The sequence below is a fragment of the Coregonus clupeaformis genome, chromosome 18 (genome assembly GCF_020615455.1).
Source record: "Coregonus clupeaformis isolate EN_2021a chromosome 18, ASM2061545v1, whole genome shotgun sequence".
In the NCBI taxonomy this organism is placed as follows: Eukaryota; Metazoa; Chordata; class Actinopteri; order Salmoniformes; family Salmonidae; genus Coregonus; species Coregonus clupeaformis.
Window position 1 is genome coordinate 10,194,253 of NC_059209.1, and position 21,922 is coordinate 10,216,174.

General features: G+C 43.8%; 1 pseudogene; it reads left to right on the top strand.

The window, feature by feature from the left end:
- Positions 1 to 2,553: 2,553 nt before the first annotated feature.
- Positions 2,554 to 21,922, top strand: part of LOC121587178 — a 31,017-nt pseudogene continuing 11,648 nt past the window's right edge.

Below are 21,922 nucleotides of genomic sequence, written 5' to 3' on the forward strand. Positions count from 1 at the left end.
ATGGTGGTCACACCAGATACTGACTGGTTTCATGATCCACGCGCCCCTACCTTTAAAAAAAAAGCTACCTGTGACCAACAGATGCATATATATATTCCCTGTCATGTGAAATCCATAGATTAGGGCCTAATGAATTTGACTGATTTCCTGATATTGGTTGATTTCCTTATATGACCTGTAACTCCTTAAAATCTTTGAACTTGTTGCATGTTGAGTTTATATTTTTGTTCAGTGTAGTAGTCTTGTGCAGGAATATATGATGACACTCTTATTGGTAACAAAAAAACAGGTAACTAAATATAATAACAAGACGCAATCATTTGCTGTTAATGAGAAGAGCGAAAATCGATATATTTCAACTTTGCATTCTAAAATAATTAGAAATAGGCATATATTTCCTATTATTTATTTCAGTTCCATGATCATTGCAGAATAAATTCCTCGACTTTTCTGGCCAAATTACCATGCACATCTCTCCTTGTGCCTATTCGATATGATTATTTCAAGTTCTTGCATCTGAAAGGGAGCGCGGTTAATAACATACAGAAAGTTGATATTTTGCATTGAAGTGTGTAGGCTACTACTGGAAGTAGGACTACTGTAGATTTACTTTTTTTTAAAGAGAAGTCGCGGTCAGTGCAGCATAGCCTATATACTGTAGGTTCGGGAAAAAGTAAATGCAAAACATTATTGAATTCAAACGATCTGTTTACAGGTCCACAACAATGTGCAATTGTTTTTGTCTTTCAGACACGTTAAAATAGGGCAAATGTCACTGCAAAAGAAAACATTTTGCCAACCCCTCCATAGACATTTGATCAAGTTCGTCATGCATTGCAATTTCCTTAGATACTGTCTTGGCCAAATTTCAATACTTCCGAATTATACAGCTAATGAAGCCGTTTTTGTCACCATAAAAGGTGAATGATGGGCGTTTTTCATGAGGAGTTAAAATGCTTGTTCACACGTGCACAGTTTCACGACAGGTCTGATTTATAATGGGAAACATGCCTATGTATGGCGTGCGCCAGGTTTTCACATCTCAATATGTTTGTGCGTGTACAGTCTTTTCAGAATGGCACAAGCAGATATTTAGTGTTACATTTACACAATGGTTACACAATTTATAAACCATGCATAATTACAAAATATACCCCAAAATGTGCATGTGCCAGTTTTCATGCAAAGGTTGGCATTTATAATAATTTAACTTTACGTGAGAATGTGCTCACCTCCCCGCAAACCCTGCATACAAACATCTTATTTTGTATTTTTTATTTTTTATTTTTTTGCATACACACATCTGCTAGCGGTTGAAATATTGTATTGCAAGCTGGCAAGTATTTTTATTTTGTGCAAATGGGGGATATGATGAAAACCTTATTCATAAAAACAAAACACAGGAAAAAATATTTACAAGAATGCAGCCATTTACTGAGAAGGGCGAAAATCTGTTTTATTTGTAGAATCTAAAATAATTAGACATAGGAATCTCATAATTAGACGTATTAATCTTTTTCCTATTTGTTTTATTTTCATAACCATTGCAGAATATATTCCTCACCTTTTCTGGCCATGATGGGTTCATATTCCCGAAGAAGCCATATTCCACAACAAATTACCATTCGCATCTCTCATTTAATTGGACCTAGTAGCCTAGTAAATAGATAGGCTAGGCCTATATGAATTTCAAGTCTTGCAATATCATAGGCAGTGCGGTTTATAATACCGGTTTACAGTCAATTTAACAGCTGATCTTTTACATTGAAGTAGACCTATGTATGCTATTGTAAGTACTGTAAAAAAATAAAAAATAATTGTAGCCTGCCCTACAATGTTTCAGAATTCGCGGACAGTCCATCATATTTAGGTTTGGGGAAAATTCGATGCAAAACATAATTGAATTCAAACGTTCTGCTGACAGGTACATGACAATTTGCCACTGTTTTCTCTTTCAGAAACTGACACAGTCCTTTTCCAGATACAGCATAAATTACTGCTAAAAAGTAAAACATTCTGCCGACACAGTAAATAGACCGGTAGCTTTTGTAAAATATTTTACAGTATGGATAGGCTATAGTATTGCTGTGCGATAGGATCGCGACATCATTGCCTTTTATCTCAGAGCCTATATCAAGGCAGGACATATGAAACCAATAATCTATTGATAAAGTAAATATTGAACAACAATTAGTATTTTGCATGCCTTGGTCTAATGCCAATATTTCAAAATTATACTGCAAATAAAGGGCGTTATTGTCACCATGGAAGGTGAATGGAGGGCGTTTTCCAGGCGGAGTTTTAATGCTCGTTCACGCGCGCACAAACATGCGTTGTATGGCGTGCGCCAAGTTTATAAATCTCAATATTTTTGTACATGAGCAGACATGTCAGAAATGGCGCACGCAGAAATGTACTGTGCCATTTATGCAACGGTTATAAATGAGGCCCCTGGCGTGCCGTATAGCCTCTTCTATGTAAAGGGAATCCTCCATCCATAGAGGGGCGGGGCAGACCATTCTGCAAACAGCATCCTTGAGCCATCAACTACTACAATGACCACAATGCAAAGCACGGTTTCATCAACACACGGTAGAGGAGTACAACTACTGTTGGCTATAATATTTTATCACAGTTAGCTAAATGGTTTAACGTGTGCAGCATATTACTTGAAATTGTCCCGTTATTTGACATTTTGCAAGAAGACTAGCTAGGTACCAACGTGACTGAATTACAGACTGCTTGTGCTAGCAGGTCGCGAGGTGGCAATGCATGCATGCCATGACAAACGACGAGAAGTAAGTGCATTTTGACACAACAAGCTATGTGAAAACGCAACAGTAGTGGCGTCACGTGAGTTGGCACACGGAACTTAATCACCTCTTTCCAGATTGCTATGCCGGTTTGTTTTCCATGTAGGAATGGTGATATGTATCTAACGCAACTTGTGGGCTAATTGTGTTAATATCTCAACATTGTCATTACATTAGCTGTACCGTTCATCTTTAGTTACAGCAGGCTGTGTGGGCCAGTTCCATTTAGCTAGCTGTAAACTACATTGCTATACATTTTTTACATTTTAGTCATTTAGCAGACGCTCTTATCCAGAGGGACTTACATGAGCAATTATGGTTAAGTGCCTTGCTCAAGGGCACATCGACAGATTTCCCCCCCAATCGGCTCGGGGATTAGAACCAGCGACCTTTCGGTTACTGGCACAACGCTCTTAACCACTAAGCTACCTACCGCCCAGCTATACCTAGCTAGCTAGTCATTTTCCTTTCAGACAAATGTCACTGGCTTTGCTACCCTAGGTCCAATGCATAGAAAAAGGACACCCAACTATACCCTAAACTAAATGACTGTCTATTTCCAACTTTGTGATCTAGTTAGCTAAGTAGTGCATTGCACACCTAAAGTGGACGACTTGCTTAATCTAGAAGAGTGTCTGCTAAATGACTAAAATGTAAGTGTTGTAGCTACTGTACCAAGTTGTCAACCCAGTTGTCCCACTGACATGTAGCTACTGATAACGTTTGTCACTGAATATTGTCTTGCTGAGATTATATTGGTGGCCATCAGTTACCTAGCTAGTGATTTAGCTGTCTGTAGCCCAACTAACTTACAACTGATGTGTTTCTCTTTCTCACAGGATAACTTACTTTATGACTGCCCGGAAAGCACAATGACCACGTCATTACATTGGTTTCTCATTAATCTGACCTGGATCAAGGCCACATTGTGAGGGCAGGAAGACAGGGTTACAAAGGACTATGAATCTTCACCAAGTCCTTACTGGGGCTGTCAACCCAGGGGATAATTGTTTTTCTGTAGGGAGCATAAACAATCAACCATTCACGGTAAGATATTTCAGGGAACAGTCGTCATTTTTCCTACAGTTTAAGCATGGCATAAGTAATGAAGAACACTTATTGCTTTGGTTAAGAGTGCTCTGTGCTAGTCCAGCAGTATCACTGACGTTGGGCACTGCTCGGAGAAGAGAATCTGATACTATACCAAAAGTATTTCACTGAGAGGATCAATATCAGACTATTTTTGTTTCTTTGTCCTCTACTGTGTGCCAACGGGTACATTGTACTGCTTATGTGTGATGGTCTGCGTTTTGTCAGTACGTGTATTCATTGAATTAGTATGTATTAGTATATAAGTGTAGGTAACAACACATCTGCCACGCTGATCCTCAACACGGGGGCCCCTCAGGGGTGCGTGCTCAGTCCCCTCCTGTACTCCCTGTTCACCCATGACTGCATGGCCAGGCATGACTCCAACACCATCATTAAGTTTGCCAACGACACAACAGTGTCGACAACGATGAGACAGCCTATAGGGAGGAGGTCAGAGACCTGGCTGTGTGGTGCCAGGATAACAACCTCTCCCTCAACGTGACCAAGACAAAGGAGATGATTGTGGACTACAGGAAAAAAAAGAGGACTGAGCACGCCCCCATTCTCATCGACAGGGCTGTAGTGGAACAGGTTGAGAGCTTCAAGTTCCTTGGTGTCCACATCACCAACAAACTATCATGGTCCAAACACACCAACACAGTCGTGAAGAGGGCACGACAAAGCCTATTCCCCCTCAGGTACTGAAAAGATTTGGCATGGGTCCTCAGATCCTCGAAAAGTTATATAGCTGCACCATCGAGCGCATCCTGACTGGTTGCATCACCGCCTGGTATGGCAACTGCTCGGCCTCCGACCGCAAGGCACTACAGAGGGTAGTGCGTACGGCCCAGTACATCAGTGGGGCCAAGCTTCCTGCCATCCAGGACCTCTATACCAGGCGGTGTAAGAGGAAGGCCCTCAAAATTGTCAAAGACTCCAGCCACCCTAGTCATAGACTGTTCTCTCTGCTACCACATGGCAAGCGGTACCGGAGCGCCAAGTCTAGGTCCAAAATGCTTCTCAACAGCTTCTACCCCCAAGCCATAAGACTCCTGAACAGCTAATCATGGCTAGCCGGACTATTTGCACCCCCACCCCATCTTTTTATTTAACCAGGTAAGCCAGTTGAGAACAAGTTCTCATTTACAACTGCGACCTGGCCAAGATAAAGCAAAGCAGTGCGATTAAAAACAGCAACACAGAGTTACATATGGGGTAAACAAAACATAAAGTCAAAAATACAACAGAAAATATATATACAGTGTGTGCGAATGTAGTAAAGTTATGGAGGTAAGGCAATAAATAGGCCATAGTGCAAAATTGTTACAATTTCATATTAACACAGGAATGATAGATGTGCAAAAGTTGATGTGCAAATAGAGATACTGGGGTGCAAATTAGCAAAATAAGTAACAATATGGGGATGAGGTAGTTGGGTGGGCTAATTTCAGAATGGCTGTGTACAGGTGCAGTGATCTCAACTAGCCGGTGCCCCCGCACATTGACTCTGCACCGGTACCGCCCTGTATATAGCCTCCCAACTGTTATTTTATTTTACTTCTGCTCTTTTTTTCTCAACACTTTTTTGTTGTTGTTTTATTTAACTTTTTTATCAAGAAATAAATGCATTGTTGGTTAAGGGCTGTAAGTAAGCATTTCACGGTAATGTCTGTTGTATTCGGCGCATGTGGCAAATAAAATTTGATTTGATTTATTCTATAGGTATCATACTGTATGTTCGTCGGTGTCAAACAATGCAAAGTCATACTACAAGTTAAACTCACATTGAATTATCCTGAGTGACATTCCTCCCCCACCTCACCCTCTCATGTGATAGGCATATGCCTCTGGCTGTGACATTGTGATTTTGGGCAGTGACTTTGAGAGGCTACAAATCATCCCAGGGGCAAAGCATGGGAACATCCAGGTGGGCTGTGTGGACTGCTCGCTACAGGGAGGCTAGGTAAGAGACATGGTTGCCTGTTGTTGCTCCCATATATTTTGTTCGGTCAAGCACAGCTTTAACTGCAACTTACTGTGAAACTAACCTACACCACAAGCATAGCGCAAGCATTCCATAACCGTTGATTAAGGCATGCTACACCAGAAGCAGCAAACGGGCAGCATCAACAGCGCGAGAGCGCTTTACTCATGTGGTGCCAGGTGTAACACTTTAATAATGTTTACATATCTTGCACTACTCATCTCATATGTATATACTGCATTCTATTCTATAATATTCTTCTGTATCTTAGTCCGCTCTGTCATTGCTTGTCCATATATGTATATATTCTTAAATCCCATTCCTTACTAGTTTTGTGTGTATTGGGTATATGTTGTGAAATTGTTAGATATTACTGCACTGTCGGAGCTAGAAGCACAAGCATTTCGCTACACCCGCTATAACATCTGCTAAACACGAATATGTGACAAATAAAAATTTGATTTGATTTGAACATGTCTCATTGATCAGTGGCCTTGTTTCACGGGCACATGCTACGCTAACATTATGTGTCTGGTGTAGTTTATCAGCAACTTATGCTAATGCTGTTTGGTAAAGCACCAGTAGAGTTTGCATGCTACTATGACCCTACTTGTGGATCCATCCATGTCATATTGTTTACATGGCGTTGCTTTCTATCAATATTGACCATCTAGGCAACAGATGTCAAAGTCATTCTACGGAGGACTGAGTGTCTGTGGGTTTTTGCTCCTTCCTTGTACTTGATTGATGAATTAAGGTCACTAATTAGTAAGGCACTCCTCACATCTGGTTGTCTAGGGCTTCATTGAAAGGAAAAAACAAAAACCTGCAGACACTAGGCCCTCCATGGAATGAGTTTGACACCCCTGATAGGCCTATTTACTTTAGGCTATATTGTAACTAAGCTTATAGCAATATTGACCAGATATTTGCTAGGCTATATTGTAGCTAAGCAGCAAAATATGTGCATTATGAAGCAATTACAAACGCTGAATGGTCCTCCAAATTCCGGTACATTTTAACGAGATGGAACAAAGTATAGCACAGTAACTCACAAAAAGCAGGCTTTTGTTTTTACTGTAATGCCATATTGCCTGAAACTAGGGTTGGGCGGTATCCAGATTTCCATACCTTTCCTGTAGCATACCAGGGTAGACGGTATTACTGTTGGTGCACATAAGGGCCGCTATTTTATTTGGTCCAGTGTAGATTTCAAATTATGCAAAGTAAACATAAAACATTTAGCATGTGGTAAAATGCTTAAAGTAAAATGACATACCATTTCTAAGGTCCCAATACATTTTTCGGATCTTGGATATTTGTTCCTTGAGTAGGATTTCATTCTGTTCGGTTCCCTGAACATGTGGCTAATGACAATCTGTGAGGATGCCTTAACAACAATTGGGCTATCTTATGTACTCATTTCTTTGATACATATTTCAGTACTAATGTCTTTGATTATCTTCACTCTCCACATTGGTCTGCAACTCACAGTTCTCTCAAAAGTCACAAGTATGTGCATGGTACTTGTTATAATCAGAGTGAAACGGTCTTCACGTTGATTAAAATGTCCCCTCTCTTCATTGTTGCTGACAGATTGCAGCTTCCTATGGAAGCATAGTCTGTGTCTTTGAACCGGTTCAGCTCATGAACCAGAAGGACCGGGCATCAGCAGTAAGTGCTAATTGTATTGATTCTAAAGAAGCAATTGATTCTTAATGACTGCACTGCATTATTAGTTCGTAATACTATATATGCAAGGAAATTATACATCTATTGTTCCTAATGAGTTGATATTGACATTTGGATTTGATTGTTTGAATGCTTGTGGACATATAGAAACGGAGCTACCAGTGGCAGAAGAGTGGACAGTTTGTTTTGCAGTCCATAGCACGCAACCTGGCCTGGGACCCCACAGGTAAAACAATTTTTGCTACGTTTATTTAGTATCTTTCCGAATTAGAACGACCTGTGTTTTTCAAATATGTTTTTATTTCATTGTCTGTTTGTTTTTGTTGATGCACACAGACAGTCATCTCCTAACTGTGTCCACCAGCCTCCAGCTGTGGTCTAATATCAGCAATGATTTGGATGAGGAAGGAGAACTTGCAGAAATGACCATTGGTGATCCTCAGTGTCCCTGGAGGTGTATCTGTCACTGCAAGTAGGAACTGCACTATGAAATAGTCCTAACGTTGCCTGCTTTAATTTTTTTATTCCCAAAAACATTTTCAAGGATGACTGATATATTGTCGTTTCCCTCTCATCTGCTTTCATAGAACCGCCTCCCCAATTCAGTTCATGAAGTTCTCTCCAGGTGGAGAATTCTTTGCTACTGCCGGACAGGTGGGTGGCGTTTGGTGTCATAAAGATGTTCATTTTAAAGTAAAGACATTACAGAGAAACACATGACACACTAAGAAGTGCACACTCAAATAGCCATGAGCCTTTGTAGTAAATGTGTACTAAATCCCAGTGATGCTGTGGTTTTCAGGACGTCTGTCTGGTCAAAGTGTGGTACAGCACCAATAAATGGCAGGCTGGCGTGACCAAGCTGTTTACCCTACCGGAGCACAGCTCTGGACTTCTCGTTTGTCTACCTGGCTCACCCACGCTCTGTAACAGGCTTTTTTGTATTTAATTTTTTTAGTCATTTAGCAGACACTCTTATCCAGAGCGACTTACAGGAGCAATTAGGGTTAAGTGCCTTGCTCAAGGGCACATCGACAGATTTATCACCTGGTCGGCTCTGGGATTAGAACCAGCGACCTTTCGGTTACTGGCACAACTCTCTTAACCGCTAAGCTACCTGCCGCCCCTGGAGGAAGACCAGCAAGTACATGCCACGGTAAGGCCCATCGTTAAAGGTTTTAGAAGCACTGATATTGTCCTTGTTTGTCCATACCTGATCTGACAAAGCTCTATCCTCTGTGTTTCTCTTCCCTCCAGGGGTTCTGTGTGTAATGTGCTACTGACCTGTGGTAAGGACAGTGTGTGTCGCCTGTGGGCCGAGACCCTGCTTCCCAGTGACACCCTGCTGTCCATACACACACTCAGTCATGTTAAGAACGGCCAGAACAGCGACTCATTCAAATTGACAGGCGGCAGCAAGAAGACTCCCTCTCGTATCAAAACGCAGGGCAGAAACCCCTTGGAGGTAGGAACAGTGTCTCCAGCGCCGCTTCATAGTGCATCAGGCTGGTGAGAAGATGAGAGAGCAGCAGACTTAGAGCTAAAGGGCAGAATTAATTGGAAGATTGTTTTCCAGGCTTTGCAGCCCATGAGAACTTCATTAAGACAATTGGCCTTGTTTCTGTATAGTACACCCTTGTATTACTGTACCTCTGCTCTTTTTGCTTAATGTATTTTGGCCTTTGTTGAGGTGCTCTAGTAACTAGTTGTAAAGATCAGATGCACTTTCCTCATTACTTCTAGTGTACAAAACGTGAAGATGGTCATTCCATGGTTATGCGTCTCGCCAGATACGATTAAGCAAGAGACAAATTACATTGCGGGAAAAATGGATATGCAAATTTAAATGTGATGAAAGTCTGCTGACATTTGCAGAATTATTCATTAAAAACACTGACTGCGATATTAGAGCTACTATTTTAGTTCCAGTCTGGCTTTCCAAAGCCCTACTTAGGAGCAATTTTGTCTCTTTCCTCAGTCGAACCTGCAGGAGTCGTGGAGAGCCCCGTTGAGAGGTGTGGCCCAGCCCTCCCTGACCGGCCGTCTCCCGTACCAGCAGAGCACACACTACAACCACAAGACCAACAGCATGCCCCATGCCAACGCTCTCTGCCACTTCCATATCGCTGCCAGCATCAACCCTGCCACAGGTACTCGAGACACAAACCAACAGCCGCTGTCACCGTTAATAAAGGAGTTCAGTAGCATTGTTCAAGGATGTTTGCATTGCGTAACAGTTCATTCTAGGATAAAACTTCTCTTTAACAGCCTCTCACAAACTCTACTGTACTTCATGATTGCATAAGAAAAAGATTAGATTTGGTCTTATAAGCACATCTGACGGATCAGTCATCATCGCACATATTTAGGCCCTCAAATGACTAAAATGTAAGTGTTTCCTGGCAATGTAACCTGAACAGGAATAACACTGGGCCCTACACACACACATTACTGTACAGAGTTAGTGATGATATGGGTGTGTTGTCTGGTGCAGATATCCCTCTGCTGCCCTCGATCACGTCGCTGTGTGGGGGGGATGACGAGGAGCCTGGCGGGCCCTTCACCGTGTACTGGCTCAACAACAAGGAGCTGCACCTTACCCTGGCCATGGAGGTGTTCCTGAAGCAGCACAACTCAAACTCCCAGGAGGGTAGGTAGAGAGCAGCAGTGTATTCATTAGTGCACACCGTAGCAAAACGTTTTGCAATGGAAACGTTTTATAATATAATTTAGCATTTTCTTATTGGAAAAGTTCAGGTTAGTCCCTCCCTGTTTTTGGCTGTTTGCTTCCGCTTGGTTCCTAGGGAATACACCCAGCGCTCTAAATTACTGCATTTTCACACATTACCAGATTGCGCAACACGTCGTTCAAAAAGGCATTAGGCAATATGATAAACTTTTAATCTTGAAATTAAAGTGCAATTTTCTATATGCCTCTTTTGATAAATTGTTTGACAATGACAAAAAGTTATCCATAACTCTATTCTTACTAAACTGTTTTAGAATTCCAGAGCAGTTTGATAATTACCGAAACGAAAGCAAAAGACTGATGAATAATCTATCATTTGAGAGCTTATCACGTATTTACCCTTTAGTGGTGTGGATATGAGGACTAGGGTGTGAGCTTTCTCCTGTGTGTATGTCTGTCTCCCACAGCCTGACTATGAGGAGGAGGCTGCTAGGCGAGCGGCAGAATGAGGACCTGACGTGGCGTCCATCCAGCTGCCCGCTGCAGCGGTGGAGCACCAGTTGGAGGTGCTACTGGAGGACTTGAACAGAGGGGCAGACACGCTGTTCAGTATACACCCCATGGACGGCTCTCTGCTGGTGTGGCACGTTGACTGGCTGGATGAGTATCACCCCGGCATGTTCCGCCAGGTCCAGGTACGTTACCTTCATCAGGGAAGCAACCTGACTGACATTTCTGTTTTACATTTACAATTGAAAGATGCACTTCATCTTTGACCTACGCAGTTCATGGTTTCATTTTTCAAAAATGTATATTGTATTTGCATCAGCAAACATTCTCCATCATAATAGAAGATACATTAGATATAGTATATGTGGTGTGACTTATTGTGCGCTGTGACTGATTGACCCATCATTTTAGTTTCTTCTGTTTTGCATTATAATAACATAAAACCATGGTGTCCTTTGTGTCTCGGATCCCTGTGGTCTTCCCCACGGGCGACGCCAACTCTCTGAGCCGCAGCGTGGTCATGTACGCCTGCAACAAGAACGTGGACCTGGCCATCCAACATGGCGGCCCGCCGGCCTGCCCCACCCCTCCTCGGTGCTGATCACCTACGGCCAGAGCAAAGGCAGCCTCCTCCAACAGCCTGCGCCTCAGCATCTTCACCCCCAAAGTGCTGATGATCTCCACGAACGCGGACGGCTCCCTGAACCAGTGGGAGTCGGCGTTCTCCACCGTTCTTAGCGTGTCCCACAAGTCGCGCTACTGCGGCCACCGCTTCCACCTCAACGCCCTGCGCACCCCCGACGTGGACAGTGTCCTGGCTGCACTCTCCCAGCCCCTCAGGGTCAGGCCAAGCCAGGTGTCCCTGGGCGCCGTTGTCGCAGGACCCCAATGCCATTAACAGCGAGCTCATCCTGTGGAGGTTGGACCCGGTGGATCCGCTGTCCTTCTCTGGAGGGGTATCTGAGCTAGCCAGGATCAATTCTCTCCACTCCTCCGCCTTCTCCAACGTAGCCTGGCTGCCCACACTCATCCCCAGCAACTGCCTTGGTAAGGAAGGAGACAGTCAGTGGATTGACCTTTGAAAACTCTGTAGATACAATTACTGTCAGCAGATTTAATTGTTTTTCTCCACTGCAGGTGTCTACTGCAACTCACCCAGTGCCTGCTTCGTGGCCAGTGATGGTCACTCACTGAGGCTCTACCAGGCGGTTATTGAAGCCAAGAAACAGTGAGCTCTCCAACCCTGAGATATCAGTAATTCGACAACCAGTACAATCACAAGATTTTTGTTTTATCTCAGATAAATGTTATATTTTTACTCTCACTAATCTTGGTATCTACCAATGATTAACTGTTAAAAAAATTAAAAATTAAATATATATTTTTTAGAAATATGTCGGCAAATTTTTTAACATCATCAGCCTGCAATCAACCGCTAAACCAGGCTGTATAATTGAGCTGGATGCCATCACTGACTTCGTAAATATACATCTTTGGAAGACGAATCTGCACGACATGCAGATTTTCACTGACCTTTTTCAGCTCCATGGTTGGGGTTTGCTAGTCATAGCGAGCGCACTCGAATATTCTACCCACATGTACATATTACCTCAACTACCTCAACTAGCCGGTGCCCCCGCACATTGACTCTGCAGCGGTACCCCCCTGTATATATAGCCTCCCTACTGTCACTTTATTTTACTTCTGCTCTTTTTTTTCTCAACACTTTTTTTGTTGTTGTTTTATTTTTACTTTTTTTGTTTAAAATAAATGCACTGTTGGTTAAGGGCTGTAAGTAAGCATTTCACTGTAATGTCTGCACCTGTTGTATTCGGCGCATGTGACCAATAAAATTTGATTTGATTTGATATTCAATACCTGACTGAATTCTATTTTAACACATTGTTTAATGGCTCAATGGACAGAATGAGTGAATGGAATGGTATCAAACACATTCCATTAACTCCATTCCAGCCAGTATTATGAGCCGTCTTCTTCACAGCAGCCTTCACTGATCTCAATAAAAAGGTCAGCCATGCCATAGATGTTTTATACTGCAGCCTAACCAGTACACCTTAAATCAGGAGGAACTGCCACCAATTTTCCCTTGGGGACAATAAAGTCTACCCAATTATGTGGTTTGCAGCAGGGGAAGGAGACTCAGCTGCTACATGTATTTGAGGAGGATCTCCTTCTGGGCAGTGATCGGACAGACAACACTCAGGACCTCCCGCTACAGACACTGGTAGGATAAGGAAACACACTCACTAATACAACCTTTACTTTGCTCTTGAGTCCCATCTCATTCAGTTGTTATAAACATGTCATTGTGTGTTTTGTTTTTCTCCTGCAGCCTCCAGCCAGCCAGGCTTCTCTGCCCACTTCTTCCTGGTAGTGGTAGAGTTTACCCAGACTGGCAGGTCCCTCCTGCATATGTGGCATCTGCAACTGGCAGCTCTCCCAATCATTATGGGTGTGTACCAACAACTACAGTCAAGGCTTCATTTCTATCTGAAAGTGTTGAGCGTTGTGTGCAAGCCAGCTAGCTTTAACTTGGCTCCCAATTTTTTTTTCTCCTTGACTCATCTGTTTTTGTGTGTCCTTACAGACAAGACCAGCGCTCCGCCTGAGAGGGCGAATGTAACCTCATCACCTCTGAATTGCCCCTTTAACTTTGACACGTTCAGTTCCCCCGCGGCTCAGAAGAACAAGCCTTGTACATCCAACCTGCAGAGTGTCTCACCCTGACCACTCACAGGCTGTACAGCTGGGAGCTGGCACTTCCAGACGGTGTGGAGGTGATCAATGTCACGCCTTCAGCAGGTAAGAAAGAGCACTGAACCACAGTCACACTGCCCTCCACTCCTGTATAACGGGGCAGTCCAGTTTGTTCCTCCATGGGAATGTAATCGGCTCACAAAGCGTTGGCTAATTCTATTGAACGGAACCAGTTACACAGTTACCGGCGGCAGCACCACCAGGGACTCCAAGCCCTTCAGCAAGGGCGAGAGTTCGGACTACACAGAGATTGACTCCATCCCTCCCCTGCCCCTGTACGCGCTGCTGGCGGCCGACGAGGACTGCTCTCCCAAGCCCAAAGACAAGGTGGCCAGCGTGAGTGGGGACAGTGGCCACGGGTCCAGTCAGACGGACGCCTACGATGACCTCTTCCAGAGCAGCGGGTTGGGTGTGGAGGACCTGGAGCCCATGGACAGCGACCAGGAGGATGGCTGTGCTAAGGTCATAGACCTGTCCCAGTACAGCCCCACCTTCTTTGGGCCCGAGCATGCTCAGGTCCTATCCAGCCACCTGCTCCACTCCAGCCTGCCGGGCCTGACCCGCATGGAGCAGATGTCCCTCATGGCCCTGGCCGACACCATCGCCACCACCAGCACCGACATCAGGGAGAGCCAGAGCAAGAGCAAAGTTTCGGCATCTCACTTAACCCTACACAAACTGCCCTCCATAGTCCTTCTCCTAAGAAATGTTGTTTTATGAACTAATATAAACCATATCCCAAGGGGGTGTATTTGTTTTACTCTGGTAGAAAGCCTGTGAGGAGAAGTACTGTAGATGGTCATGTTATTTTCATTGACTAGGTGGAGAGACTTTGGATGAGTGCGGTCTGAAGTTCCTGCTGTCTGTGAGGCTCCATACGTTCCTGCTGACCACCCTGCCCCCTGCCCATCGCGCCCAGCTGCTCCGACAAGGTAGGCAAGGCTGAACTCAACAGTATAGCATACAGCACAGCACAGCACAGCAGCCCACGGAGGTTCAGTTGGTTAGAGCCTTTATCTTGTTGCGACACTAGACTTGTGGGTTTGACTCCTGCATGGTCCACCTATACTGATTAGCCTATTTATTAGGGCTTTCCCCTTGACATGGTCAAATATCCAAATGCTAAAAATACTTACAAATATTTTCATTAACCATAAGTCAGATTGACTCCAGATTTGGTATATAGACTATAGAATTAGCCTCTAATTAATTTGAGAATGATTAGATGCTGCATTCAAAGTCTGCCACGCTTCACCGCTAGATGGCACCGTATCACACCAGGGCTATAAGAACTGACCCGATGGACATGGGGCCATGAAATCTGGTATGTAAACCTTATGTACATCTCCTTAGAACAGCGTTTCCCAAACTCTGCCCTGGGGAACTCAAGGGGTGCATGTTTAGTTTTTTGCCCTAGCACTACACAGCTGATTCAAATAATGAACTCATCATCAAGCTTTGATTATTTGAATCATCTGTGTAGCGCTACGGCAAAAACCAAAATATGCACCTCTTGAGTTCCCCAGGGCAGAGTTTGGGAAATGCTGCCTTAGAAGCTGTGTGAATATAAAGTTACTGCAACCCATAGAGAATTATAGAGCCCTCTAGTGGCTAAAAGCCGTATTAGCATGGACAGTGCCAATGAGGGCTTCCACTATTTTATGTAGTCAACTGGGTGGGACTTCTAACTTCATTGTCTGATCCCTCCTGCTGACCCTGTTGGAGTCATGTCTAACTGAGTCATCAGGAGGGATCAGCAAATTGTGAAGAAGAAAATGAACTACTTCAAAATGGAGATTGCCTCAATGGCCCTGCCCGTGCTATGTAGACTTGTGTGATGATTGATTGTCTGATAACCTGTATTTGGTTCTCCAGGCTTGTCCACCTGTCACTACGCCTGGCCTTTCCACTCTGAGGCTGAGGAGGAGCTTTTCAACATGCTGCCTGCCCTGCAGAAGGGAAACCCCACATGGCCTGAACTACGCGCCATGGGCGTGGGCTGGTGGCTCAGGACTCTGTCAGTGTATTGAAAAGGTGAGCCCAAGTGATTTCAGAAAGTATTCACATGCTTTGACGTTTTCCACATTTTGTTATGTTCCAGCCTCAATTTAAAATTGATTAAATTGAAATGATGTGTCACTGGCCTACTCACAATACCCCATAATGTCAAAGTGGAATTGTGTTTTTTAAATGTTTACAAATTAATTTAAAATGAAAAGCTGAAATGTCTTGAGTCAATAAATATTCAACCCCTTTGTTATGGCAAGCCTAAACAAGTTCAGGAGTAAATATTTGCTTAACAAGTCACTTAAGTTGCATGGACTCACTCTGTGTGCAATAATAGTGTTTAACATGATTTTTCAATGGCTAACTCATCTCTGTACCACACACACATACAATGATCTGTAAGATCCCTCAGTCGAGCAGTACATTTCAAACACAGGTTCAACCACAAAGACCAGGGAGCTTTTCCAATGCCTTGCAAAGAAGGGCAGATGGGTAAAAATATGAAAAAGCAGACATTGAATATCCCTTTGCGCATGGGGAAGTTATTAATTACTCTTTGGATGGTGTATCAATACACCCAGTCACTACAAAGATACAGGCGTCCTTCCTAAATCAGTTGCCGGAGAGGAAGGAAACCGTTCAGGGATTTCATGATGAGGCCAATGGTGACTTTAAAATGGTTACAGAGTTTAATGGCTGTGATCGGAGAGAACTGAGGATGGATCAACAACATTGTAGTTACCTCACAATACCAACCTAAATTACAGAGTGAAAAGAAGGAAGCCTGTACAGAATAAAAAATATTCCAAAAACATCCATCCTGTTTGCAACAAGGCACTAAAGTAAAACTGCAAAGAAATTAACTTTATGTCCTGAATACAAAGCATTATGTTTGGGGCAAATCAAACGCATCACTGAGTACCACTCTTCATTTATATTTTACATGTTAGTCATTTAGCAGATGCTCTTATCCAGAGCGACTTACAGTTAGTGAGTGCATACATTTTTCATACTGGCCCCCCGTGGGAAACGAACCCACAACCCTGGCGTTGCAAGTGCCATGCTCTACCAACTGAGCTACAGGGGACGTATTTTCAAGCATGGTGGTGGCTGCATCATGTTATGGGTATGCTTGTCATCGGCAAGGACTAGGAAGTTTTTTTAGGATAAAAACGGAATAGAGCTAAGCGCATGCAAAATCCTAGAGGAAAACCTGGTTCTGTTGCTTTCCAACAAACACTGGGGGACAAATTCACTTTTCAGCAGGAAAATAACCTAAAACACAAGGCCAAATCTACAGTGGAGTTGCTTACCAAGACTAGTTTTGACTTAAATCAGTTTGAAAATCTATGGCATGACTTGAAAATGGCTGTCTAGCAATGATCAACATCCAACTTGACAGAGCTTGAAGAATTTTAAAAAGAATAATGTGCAAATATTGTACAGTCCAGGTGTGCAAAGCTCTGACTTACCCAGAAAGACTCACAGCTGTAATCGCTGCCAAAGTTAATTCTAACATGTATTGACTCAGGGGTGTGAATTCTTATGTAAATGAGATATTTCTGTATTTCATTTTTTTAAAATGTTTAATTAGTCAGGCTGTAACACAACAAAATTTGGAATAAGTCAAGGGGTATGAATACAGGCACTGTACATCTTTACATATATAGTTATTGATTGCCTTATTCTTTGAGATTCAAAAGTAGGACAAAGTCAGGTTTTGCTGCACTACTGAATTAAGTATTATAAATGAGCGTGTGTGGAATTACCTATATATTAATGTATTTTTATACCTCTGTTATTCATCAGGTAGCAAAAGCATCTTTTCAAAGGCAGAACGATCCTCTGGACGCTGCCATATTCTATCTCGCTATGAAAAAGAAAGCGGTGGTCTGGGGACTGTACAGGTAACGTCTTTGAGAAGTTCTTGAATATCATTCCCCAAAACCCCTGACAAGATTGGAACAATTCTTTCACATTCTAGAAAGTCTAATGACAACCTTTGTTGTACCGTCAAGGTCTCAGAAGAATGTCAAAATGACAGCTTTCTTCAGCAACAACTTCAGTGAGGACCGGTGGAGAATGGCTGCCTTAAAGAACGCCTTCTCTCTGCTGGGGAAGCAGCGCTTCCAGCACTCTGCAGCTTTCTTCCTACTGGCAGGCTCCCTCAAGGATGCTGTGGAGGTAAAAATGTCCTCATATTGCTGTAAGCAGATAGATCTGATGTCCTTAGTGTGCCACCTTTTTCATACAAAGATTTTCAGGAGAGAGGTAGCTACAGTACCTCTTTTTCTTCTTAAATAATAAAATACAAATGTGTGTTTTTGAGCATTTTATGCAAATGACGTCTGGCCAGGCCAAGGGTAGAGGTGACCTTGTTTGATATTCCTGTGAGGTAATTCTCCGTGATGCTACTGCAATTGCTTTCAACAGTAATGCTCGGTGGGGGTCGGCTTGCCTTGTACAGGTTTGCCTGGAAAAGATGCAGGACCTGCAGCTGGCCCTGGTAATCTCCCGGCTATACGAGTCCGAGTTTGAGACGTCCTCCACCTACAAGCGCATCCTGCAGAAGCACGTGCTGGGCCAAGCCTGCCAGCTGCCTGCCCACCAGGACCCTTTCCTGCGCAGCATGGCCTACTGGGTACTGGAGGACTACAGCCGGGCACTTCACACTCTGCTGGGGCAGCCTGCTGCCCCAAACCCAGGCTCCTTCACTCAGGCTGGCCACAGCACTCAGCCTGGTAGTAGTCCGAGAATGATCTTTTTCACTTCGTAGATTTGTGGTTCAATAATTTTGTAGGTTATTTGGAGGTCAGTTAATGATAGAGCTGTGCTTTGCAGGTACCTCATCCATGTCCCCTTCTAACGGGTTCGAGTCTGTGTCGGATAGCTTGTCCAACTGCCAGTCGGACTCTGTGCTGAGTTTTGACTGGAGCGAGCCCTCTGTGGCCGTTCAGGATGAAGCCCTGGAGCTGAAATGGAACAGCGACGAGGAGGAGGACGATGATTATGAACCACAGGGCTTGGCAATGAAAAACACCAGCACTGATAACAGCAGCGTCTTCCAGGAACGCCATCTCTCTTTTGACGGAGACACCGCTAGAAGAGGACGACATCCTCATGCCCTCGGAGGACATCCTGGCCGCTCAGCTCAAGTTCAGCGCCTGCCTGAAGATCCTGACCACAGAACTACAGACGCTGTCCACGGGGTACGAGCTGGACGGGGGGAAGCTGGGCTACCAGCTGTGCCAGTGGCTGGAGAGGGAGGTGGTTGCCCTGCAGAGGTGCTGCAGCTACAAGCCCTGCCTGCCGGAGCTGGCCCAGGGCATGGAAGGACCAGGGGGAGAGGAGGAGGTCCAGGCCCAGCCTGGAGAGGCCCAGTGCACCCGCAGATACTGGCTTCAGAGAAACCAGCCTCTCCTGCGCATGTTCCTCAGCTACTGCAGCCTGCACGGGGGAAGGCCTGGCCTCCGTGCGCATGGAGCTCATCCTGCTGCTGCAGAAGTCCCAACAGGTACAGCACAATGTATGTTGTCAATCTTACACATAGGCTGCATGTTGTCAATCTTATCATAAATAGGAGCAAATGGATACAATATCCGCATACTAGTAATTAAACCCTTAAAACAAAAAACGATCTTAGTTGTGAGGCACTTGCATTTCAGTACTTGACAGCAAGTTCTCAGAGGAGGGATAGGAAGGAAGCGTAACTACACAAACACTGAAGCGAAGAACCGTAACAAACAAAAGAGTGTTGTTTTAGTCTGAGCCTGGTGTTTGCCTTAAAGCAGCAAACCGTGGTTTCCAGCGGGTGGCTTGGGGTTTCATGTAGCTGATAGGTGACATCTCCAGTGTGTGGCTGTGACAGGCGGGGCTGATTCTCATTCTCTGCTCTCTTCCCTTCTGAGAGGCCTCGTCCTACATTTAGGGAGATTTGGAGAAATATGCTTCGCGTCACAGACACCAGGAACACACACTACTCTCCTCTGAAGCCTTCGGAACATCAAATGCTCCTGTCATACCACGACAGGAACTCCTCTGACTCGTCTGTCTGATTACTTACTAAAGCAGCAAGTCTCTGATCTGACGCGTGAACCGCAGCGTGGTAGCCAGTGTGGAATTCATTTGCTATTTTTATTTCCACGCTTCGCTTTGAGAGTTGTTTGTTAGGATGTTTATTCAGTTTATGTAGTTTCTTTGTTAGTGTGTGTGTGTGCGCATGTGTGTGCTGACGGTCTTCATTCAGTCACGCCATACTACTTTATGTCCACAGGATGACCGTGTCCAGATGGCCATAGTCCCCTACCTCCCCCATCCCTCTCCTGCTGGCGTACACTGCCAGCGCCAAAACGGTGGTGGCCAACCCCATCGTCCATCTGACCAAGCTCACCCACGACATCCTGCACACCATAAACGCACTGGACTCCCCGCCACACCCAGACGTCATCAACAACGAGGTCAGACACATGCTTATACACCCAAGGCTATCATGCACTTTCTTGAACTACACACAAAGATCATGTTAATACATTTGGTAGTAATGTGCTTTAAATATGAGAACAGGGGGCAAAAATAGTCAGAAGCGTTTGAGTTTAGATTTTGTGATGTAGAGATCAATTATTGGGTGAGTTGATGGATTGGAGGGAGTGTTCCACTGATCCTAATGTATCTGATGTATGAATTCCTCCTGCTCTTTCAGATCTATGTGACGCACACACTGGCAGCCTCACTGTCCGCCTGCATATATCAGTGTCTCTGTGACGGCCACAACTACAGGTGAGTCTGGATCCTAACACCCACCTCTTTGCTCTGTGCACTTGATATCTGTACTAGAATGTCACATAACCATGACCATGCTGGGAAATGCACATTAGGCAACATTTCAGACATTTGAACTACACGGTGCATCTGATCTTGACAATCTACCTCTCAGTGTATGTAATAATCATACAATTATGAATTATAATTATAATGTTATCTGATCCTAGAACAGCAACAAGGAAAAAGTGTGTAAAGTTAAGTAGAGCTTTTTTACTTACTCGTTTAGTGGTTGGAATGACCTTATTAAAATAGGACCCATGTGACCAGGGCTCGAGACTAACTTCTTTCATCACCGTCCTGAAGTGTGATTTCAACCGCCCCAATTAAAATACTTACTTTTTTTTAAATGATTTGATATGCCAACATGGGTCTACTTTAGGACCTAGGTTTAAAAGCCTAATAAGAGTAGCCTACTACTGAAATAGATAAATGGGGCTGTCAACTGAGCCAGAAATTTGCATAACAAAATGTGCCTCATTGGAATAATATTCAAATCTATTTTGCATAAATATTCATAAATAATTAGCCTACATGTCAAAGTGTAGCCTAGGTGCAGTGGTGGTCAGTGCTGTTTAAGATGAGGGAGGATGATAATGAGGATGAGGATTGTTTTATGAGTATGGCCTTATTTCTATTACAGCATATTGGATGACTGTCATTCATATTCCATTCACCCAGCTCAATGTAACATCGATAGGTTTAGGCTACTACATAATACTACAATGTTCCCTATACCCATCATGAGGTTGCTACAACCTAGCCTATGAATGAACATTTACAACATAGGTGCACAGGTCGAGAGAAATTTGAGTAATCAAGGTGACAGAAATTGATACATTCAATACCGCCTTGCACACTCTTGCCTGCATCTAGCTGATCTAGGGTGTAATCATTAGTCCAACAGTTGTAAACGACAGTTTCTATTGGACAAATTCCGGTATATTTATCTCAGTTCCGTTTGCTTTCGTTTAAGAACGTTTTTCAACAGAATCGGTGGAATGAATACACCCCTCATCATACGCAAATACAGTTCACTTTAATAGCAGCCACATTAAAAAAACATGAATCCTTTGATCGTTGTATTCTTTCTCGCATCTACACGCTCTCCTCTCACCTTTTCCCTTCGCTTGTGGAATTCAGTGCACAACACATCAGCTTCCTGTGACCAGGCGAAAAAAGCTTTCCAAGCCAAACCATATCATAACCGCTAACCGCTACACACAACCTACATCTTTGTCACCATATTACTGTCATAGTCAACATAGCTACTAGAATTCATGTGTTAGTAAACCCCCTACAATCATTTTTATGTAGTACAGTGTAAAGTAAGTAGCAAGCAGTTTAGGAGTTACGTACTACAGGCACGTTTCGTTCAGATCAAATGGTCACGAGCGGCGAGAAAGACCAGGGCCTATTGCGCAACGCACACATCACCCACCTTGCAATCTGAGTGGAGGCAGTCAGCATTGTTAAACTACACTGAACAAAAATATAAACGCAACATGAAAGTGTTGGTCCCATGTTTCATAAGCTGAA